This window comes from Diachasma alloeum, unplaced genomic scaffold, assembly GCF_001412515.2.
Source record: "Diachasma alloeum isolate Michigan unplaced genomic scaffold, Dall2.0 Dall_scaffold_00275, whole genome shotgun sequence".
Taxonomy (NCBI): domain Eukaryota; kingdom Metazoa; phylum Arthropoda; class Insecta; order Hymenoptera; family Braconidae; genus Diachasma; species Diachasma alloeum.
Window position 1 is genome coordinate 280,412 of NW_021680414.1, and position 6,000 is coordinate 286,411.

The following is a 6,000-nucleotide window of genomic DNA, read 5'->3' on the forward strand; positions in this document are numbered from 1 at the left end:
CAAGCTTGCAGAGTTCCGTGATCGGCTTCCCCCCTAGTAACTCAGCAATTGACTCAGTTTTCCCTAACTCGTTCGATTTCCTCCACCATTTCTGAAGTTCCCCTGCTTTAATTTCTGTACACTCCAGTACGTGTTCCAGGTTCTCCTGAGCTCCCCCGCATAGCCTACAGCTTGTGTCTGCAAAGCCCTTATTTTCTGCGCGTCCTATGTTCCCACATCGCATCCGCGCCCACATTGTCTTGTCCCCCCACGTTATCCCTTTTAACCCCCAGTATCCTTCCTTCGTAGCGGTCTATTCAAATTCTTATATAGCGGATTAAAGGTGGAATTACGTATCTTCCGGTTATCCACCTCTCGCTCCTTCTCGTCGCCCTTCTTCAAATATTCTTTCAACTTCTCTTGCAACTCCTTCCATTCTGTTTCTCCGCTCTTCAGAATCTCTATAAATTCTCCTCCCTCCCAATCTTTCAAAATATCTCCCAACTCTCTACCCCATACAGATGGATTACCGTTACCCAGAGCTCTAAGTTCCTCCTGCACGCAGACTCTGACTAGTCTCGCTTTCTTCACTCTACTCACCACGCCTAGAAAGGACACTACTCTTCTCCTAGGTTCCCTCGTGAATCCTTTCCTGCCACTCTGTTCTCCATAGGTACCCTGGGGTAATTCTGGAGACCCCCCTCTCCATTTTCACTACCCTTCCCTGCACCCTTTCCAACATTTCTCTCGAAATTAATCCCCATATTTCTGTCCCATACAGAGCCCCTGATTTGCCTAGCACGTTCATAACGTACAGACGGCTGTTCAGGGTACTCAGCCCTGCCCTTGTAGTTACCCCCCCAAGCTGCGTTAACTGCCCTTGTACCCTTTCCCGCCATCTTACGAATATGTTCCCCGTACGTATTCCTCGTTGAGAACCAATACCCTAAATATTTGAAAGTGTTAACCACTTCCACCTCTTTCCCATTTATTTTCCATTTTTCCCCTATTTTTCTTCGGCTTCCTCCCCTAAAAACCATGATCTTCGTTTTATTAACATTGATTTCTAGCTTACTCTTACGAAAGTACTTTTCCGCACTATTGAGCATACTCTGTAATTCTCCCGCATCCTCGGCTACCACCACGATATCGTCCGCGTATTTTAGGCAGAATACCTTCTTTTTTCCCACGACCGTGCCCCCCTCCCCCTTCCTTTCCTAGCTATCATCAATGTCATCAATAAATAAATTAAAGAGTATAGGGCTCAGCGGGCAGCCCTGCCTGACCCCTTTCTCTGTCGCGAACCTGTCCGACATCCCTTCCCCTGTTATCACTTCATTTTCTGTCCCACTGTAAATGGTTTTCACCACATCATAAAAACGTACTCAAATCCCCACCCTCCATAACTTCTCTAGTAATAAATCCCGGTCAACAGTATCGAAAGCTGCTTTCAGATCACTGAAAGCAGCGTACAACTTCCCCGTTTTGTGCTTAATTTTTTTCCCTATCAGTGTATTTAAAATAAAAATTTGTTTCCTCGTACCCCTCCTTCTGCGAAAGCCCCCTTGACTTTCCCTAAACTTTCCCTCTTTCTCTAGATACCTACTCTGCCTATCTGCCATGATGCTAGTCAGTAACTTATACCCCAGGTTAAGCAGCGAGATTCCCCTATAATTTGCTACGTCATTCTCGCTCCCCCCTTTATGGATAGGAAAAATTCTGGTCACCTGCCACCCTTCCCTTAGCGTACCGTTCTTTCAACCCCCCTGAACCACTTCCCACAATTCCTTGCTCCACTTTTCCGGGAGGTATTTCAGGAATTCTCCCGGTAATCCATCTTCCCCAGCCGCCTTCCTATTCTTAAGCCCCCTCAATGCTCTACAAAACTCGCTGTAGCTTATGTCTTCATCTTTTTTTTTTTTTACGGCCTCGGAGTCCTTTTTTCGGGTTCCATTCGGCACTCTATCCAACCCTATGCATGCGGCTGTGGATTCTACACTGTACCGCATTTGCACTTCTATAGAACATAGAAGTAGCATGGGGAAACCACAGAAAACCCATGCCGGTACAGGCGGTTCCTCTATTAGCAACCTCCCGCTCGCCGGAGCCTTCCGTTGAAAAATTCGGTTCCACGGGGAATCGAACTCACAACCTTTCGCACACTAGACTTGCATCTAATCCACTCGGCCACCGACGTCGGCTTATGTCTTCATCTAGCTCCTCTACCTCAAACCATTCCTCGCAGGTTTCCCACTCCCTGTCCTCGTCCCTAGCTATATCGTTTCCTCCTAGAAAGTTCCTCATGTGTTTAACCCATTCCTCCGCCGCAATGGACCCCCTTTTTTCTCCACTCTTGCTCTGCAACCGTTCAGTGCCTTCCAGAGCTCCCCCATTTCCCTACTTTTCCTCGCTCTCTCTTTTTTCTCCCTTGCAATCTCGTTCCGTCTTTCTTTCCGCATTTTTCTTAGAGCTGCTCTTTCCTCCTGATATATTGTCCTTTCATTATTTCCCTGATGACGTAGAAAACGTTTCAAAGAACAATAGACAACCGTCCTCTGATTTTTATACTCTTCTCCTCACCAGGCATCCTCCCCGCCCTTTCCGATTTCTTTAGTCAACCCTACTTCTTCCGCAGCTTCCTTGATTGCTGTCTTCACTCTCTCCCAATGCGTGTTTATATCTTCCCCCGTCTCTGCAACGATTACTACCTCTTCAAGCTTCTTTCGATTGTCTTCTAATCGCTCCGACTTCCAGGTTAGCTTAATTGCTTCTTCTTGCGGTCTTATCCCCTTAGTTCCGCCCCTCCTCTTTTTTAGATTCTCTCTTTGCTCTCCCTGCCCTCCCTCGGATCCTAGTATCGCTAATGCCACCCCCATATGGTCTAAGTCAATTGTTGGCCATATCCTAACCTCTTCTAAAACATTCGGGTCTCCTTCATGTAGCACCAAATGAAGAACTGATTCATGTACTTCCTGTTAACTGCCCACAAAAGTGACAGCCCTCTCCCAATCACCGTTAATGGCTCTATTCGCCACTGCTAAGCCCTCTATATCACAAAATTCAATTAATTTCTTCGCCTCCCTCCTCACTTTTTCCATGTCTCTGTCCCTGGACCTCCTGCTAAAATGTTCTTCCGCGTCCCCCGCCTGCAGCTCCGCAATTCGGGCATTAAAATCTCCCACTACTACAATAGTCTTCCCTTTTTCTCTACTTTCTTCTATTTTATTCGCAACTTCTTTTAGAATTTTATCTATTCCTACGTTATTGCAGCCTGCGATAATTCTTTCCTTTCTGCCCCCCCCCTCTTAGCTTAATTTCTGATATCACCGCTTCATTGAGCCAGGTACTAACTTCAATCTCCCCCTTTAAATTTTTCTTTACTTTTACTAATATACCCCTCATACCCCTCCCCTTTTTGAACCTCTTAATCGCTGGTTGGTGAGCCCATTCAAACTCATTAGTAATACTGTTAAGTCTTTTTATCAGGCCTTCCTGTGGATGTTTCAGCACATGTGTCTCTAGCAAAAGTATTACATCAGAGCTCTCAATATTCCCCCATATTCTCTTAATTTTCTCCCCCTTTAGACCCTGCACATTCCAGCAGGTAGTCCTGATTCCACTCTCATTTCCCTCCCCTTCATTTAGTTTAAATGATTCCCATTTATATCACTAGCATCCCCAGACTTATCTCTATCTCTCGAACCGCCGCTGCTTCATCTCCTCCTGTTGTGGAACAGCTCCCCCGGTGTCATCAGCCTCCCTTTTATCTCGTCCCAGCCAAATTTGACATCCTCAATCCAGATACACTGCAAAAAGCTTTGCACTATTGCCTTCCTGCCTAATTCTCTTGTACGACACGCTAGCCCTTCTAGGTACTCCACCACCTCGACTTGCCTAGGCGTCAGGTTGTCCAGCACCTCCACTCCTACATCTCTGAATGCCCGTTGAGGCCTCCTGCCGATCAACGTGCTCTTCTCCCTGCGACTGTTAAGTTTGACGAGAAGTTCTCCAGTTGGGAGTTTCACGCACTCCCCCAGCTTGATCTCCACTTCGCCCATGTCCTTGGCGAACGCTTTGAAGGTCCACTCGTCTCGTCCAGCCACCGTCCTCAATCCTTTCACTACTACGTTGTTTTTTCGGTTATCCCCCTCTTTTTTCTCGTACCACCACTCTCCCTTTGTCATCCCGTCAGGAGCCCCCTGCCTCGTTGCAAGTTCTTCCAGTAGCTCCTCGCATAGCCATCTCTTCTCCCCCTGTTCCTCCTGCGGTGGGTCGTTCTTTGCTTCCCTCTGCTGAGTCCCTTCTCCTTCTCCCGCCTTCTCCGGAGCCGATTTTTCCTCGTGGGGTTATGGAGGATGGCGGCGAGGGGAAACTGAAGTATTCCGCTTCGAAACTGGCATCACTACCATAACCCCCATTGTTAATATCGCTGCCCGTGACATCCTCATCCAGGCCATTCTTTTCGCTTGGTCTACAGCCCTCCTCGTTTCTTTCTTCTGTCAACTGTTTCCCCCCTCGCCTGTTCTCATGATCCACCTGAGGTCTCCTCGAGTTTAGTCCCCAAGGTGATTGTTCCACTTTTAATTTTAGCAGGTCGATGTCCTCCGCAAGGGTTCCCATCCACCTTCTCATAGTCTCCATTTCATCCTTAAGTTCATCCACCCGTGTTGCGATTTTGTTCTGGACCTCCAACACGCGAAGCTCCACTCTTTCTGTCTCCTCCCTCGTCGCTCTGTTCCTTTCTCCACACAATCGGCATGTGCGACCACCTCCTTCCGGATCTGTGTTTACACCCGCGTCCTTCCTCTCAGGTTGGACTTCAGTCATTACGTGAGATCCCTCACTCGACCTCTCCAATTCCCCTATTGCCTCCTTCTCCTTCTCTCGCCTGATATCTCCCGGCCTTTCACTCGCACTCCATTCAGCATGAGCGCCGCTCTCCTCCACTTCCTCTCTCACTCTTCTCACCACATCCCTCTTCACAACGTCTTCTCCCCCACCCTGGATCAGCATCCCTTCACTAGCTGATCTCCTTAGTGTCTCAAAGTTCTGCTCATCTGGCTCTCCAATTGGCTCGGGGTCGTCATCATTCTCCACTAGCCTTTTCCCCCTCCTCGCGGTCTCCTTCCTGCTTAATGAGATACACCTGCTTCTTGTTCCCTTTGTGGATGTGCGAGGAATTGCCTTTCCTGAAGGGGTGACTTTCCTTTTACACCCTTCCGCAAGTAACCCTCGATTGGACTCTATCCTTCCTTTACGACTTTCATAGGTCGTCCTCTTCTCTTCTTTTCTTGTTTCTCCATCTCATTTGTCCCTGTTTCCTCCTGTGATTCTTCACATCTCTGACGGTCTGTTTCTCCCCGCTTCGGACAGGCACCACTGTCGCCATCTCCAGTCATCCTCTGTATGTTATTTGTCATGGCGTCCTCTCGTTCTTTTCGCTCAAAGTCACCTCCTCCTTACCCTCGACCACCAAGTCGGCGCTTCTCCACTCCAACATCAACTCTCCCGGTTCACCCAAGAATCGGACCAGAACTCGCCCAAAAACCTGTTTCACCATTCACCTTCACTTCCACAGGTGTCCCAGGTAGTAGACTCCATTTCCTCTCCGTTTCAAACTCCCCAAAAACCCTCGAATAAATTGCAAAATGCGCGGTCCCACGCAGATGCACAACTATTTGCTTCGGCGATCGTAGCGCCACCGCCTTATTTTATTTGAATAAACTCATCGAGATAGTTTATCGTTTATACAGGGTGTTTCAGAAGTACATGTACATCTGAACGCCCTAGGATCAGGGAGTGATTCTGAGCAGAAAAGTCCTCTTGCACTTTTTGATCAGACTCACCCCTAAAAAGTTATTGGCAATTAAGGGTGGGCCAATGGGGAGTGATTTTTAAGCGGGCGCACATCCATGTGATATGCAGCATATGTGTGTGTGCCCGCCCCACCATTCTACGAGACAAAAGAGCGCAACGATATTGCTCTCTCTCTCTCTCTCTCTCTCTCTCTCTCTCTCTCTC

The 6,000-nt window shown here is 48.0% G+C and overlaps 1 protein-coding gene across 1 annotated transcript in view; it reads left to right on the forward strand.

The window, feature by feature from the left end:
* Positions 1-6,000, forward strand: part of LOC107037951 (glutamate-gated chloride channel) — a 239,727-nt gene that overhangs the window by 72,638 nt on the left and 161,089 nt on the right. The gene's annotated exons all lie outside the window — the stretch shown is intronic.